Here is a 2,274-nt window from a genome sequence, read left to right on the forward strand (position 1 = left end):
TGGTGTTAATCTGGCACCTGGTGCTAATTTCCTTATTATTTTAATTATAATAATACAATTATTTAATTTTAATTATAATTATATGACAAACCCTACTTTACTGGTAGAATTGGTCTAATTTTCACTGAGATTACAAGATGGCGGGCCGCTCTAAGGTGACTAAAACCCTGCGACAGGAGGCGGTCCAGATGAAGGCCAAAGGGATGACCCTTTCAGCCATCGCAAGAGAAGTTGGTCATTCCAAATCTGTGATTTCTAGAATATTGCAGCTCTACAATGACACCAATTCATTCAAGTCCCCCAAAAAGGCTGGTTGTCCACGTAAGACCGATGCACAAGAAGACAGGATAATGCGGAGACTCTCAATGGGGAATCGGTTCAGCACTGCAGCTGGAATTGCTCGCCAGTTCAGCGATGAACAGGGTATGGAGCTGTCTCGGCACATTTAAGAGAAGTCGGCCTGAAAGCGCACTATGCTGTGACCTAACCTCTCATCAACTGAAAGAATCAAAAGGCTAAACTCACCTTTGCTGAGGAGGAGCATGTTGTGTGGTTGCGTGGGTCTGATGGGAAACATTATGTTCGGCGTCAAACTGGGGAAAGACTGAAGCCCGAGTGGGTAAAGAAGTCAGTGAAAGGTGGAGGTGGTTACTGTTCTCTAATTTCTATCACTGTGTTTTCCACAAAATAACGGTTTTTGTTGAAATGCCTTGGTTATTTTGTCAAACATGTTAGTAGAACACTGGTATACCTAAAGCTATTATTCCTTCAGATTTTGAGCAATGAAGATTAACAATATCTCAGGAAAAATCAAGTATTTATAGATTGTTCTCTAATTTTGATCTCCACTGTATATATACACACACACACATCCTATTTTTTTATTATATTAAGCTCAAACTCACTTAATTTTACTTTTTTTTTCTCTCTTTTTTTCAGAAAACAAGACTGTATCTTATGTAATTTTGCTTCTCAAGTTAATGTATGTAGATTTATGAATGTTTAGATATTTGTTCCGGAAAATAAGACAAAAATACTATCTAAACATTCTTAAATCAAGAAGCAAAATGACTTAAGATATTAAGTCTTGTTTTCTAAAAAATGTATCAAGATTAAGTGAGTTTAAGCCTAAAACAAGAAAAAAGATCTGCCAATGGGGTAAGATAAATACACTTTATATATAGCTTAAACTGACTTAATTTTGGTACATTTTCCAGAAAACAAAACAATTATCTTTATTAATATATTGTTTCAAGTTAATGTATCTTGATGTCAGAATGTTTAGATATTTGTACTGGAAAACAAGACAAAAATACTAAGTAAGAAAATTATTTTTTTGCAGTGAATTTAACTAACAAATTTATTTTTCTGAGCATATTTGTATTTTTCTGACCATATCATATTTTTTTCTTGTTTTAAGCTTAAACTCACTTAATTTTGATAAATTTTTCAGAAAATGACTTAATATCCTTATGTCATTTTGCTTCCTCAGGTTAATGTATCTTGATTTATGAATGTTCAGATATGTGTACTGGAAAATAAGACCAAAATACTTTTAAAGAAAATCATTTTTATATTGAAGCTGTTTTAATTTTGGTGAGTGTTGTCATTTTTCTTCACTTACAGGTGGAAAGCAGGCTTGATTTGGGCTGTAGTGATATCTGCTCATCAGTGCTCTCAGCTGTAGTGAGTTCAGCCTGTAGCCTGTGGACTGAATCATATGGGCGTCTCGTGTAGAGTAAGAGGTCATGGTTAGAAGCATTGTCGCCTGAAGGGAGCAACATTTTTAAAGGTGGGGTAAGCGATTTTTCAAAAACTCTTTAGAAAACTATTTCGGGCCGACTAGCAAAACAAACTTGTAGCCAATCAGCAGTAAGGGGCGTGTCTACTCATGATGTGAAGGAAAGAGCGTTCAGTGCTCACATTAGCGAGCCGAGCAACAGAAAGATAGAGATGGCAGATAAAAAAACAAAAGAGGAAAACGTCTGCGGAACAAAAGAAGGCTTAAGGCAAGAAGTAGGACCCGTGTAAATATCGGATCAGCTTTCCAGCGCTGGAGAGAACTCAAGGAGCGGAAGGCCTGCGATCGGACGCCGAGGTTGCTTTGTTTCTTCTCGATAAGTGAGTAACACCGTGTCTGCGCCGCAACAGCTAAAGTCTGTCTAGTACACTGGACGCGACAAAGCGACCGTTGAAAATCATTTGAAATTTGTGCCAATACGTCATGAATAGAACGCAACAGCAGTTTTCTGTCTGGGATTTGTCGTGTCGTGC

Source organism: Sinocyclocheilus rhinocerous, unplaced genomic scaffold, assembly GCF_001515625.1.
Source record: "Sinocyclocheilus rhinocerous isolate Xijiao unplaced genomic scaffold, SAMN03320098_v1.1 scaffold853, whole genome shotgun sequence".
Lineage (NCBI taxonomy): Eukaryota > Metazoa > Chordata > Actinopteri > Cypriniformes > Cyprinidae > Sinocyclocheilus > Sinocyclocheilus rhinocerous.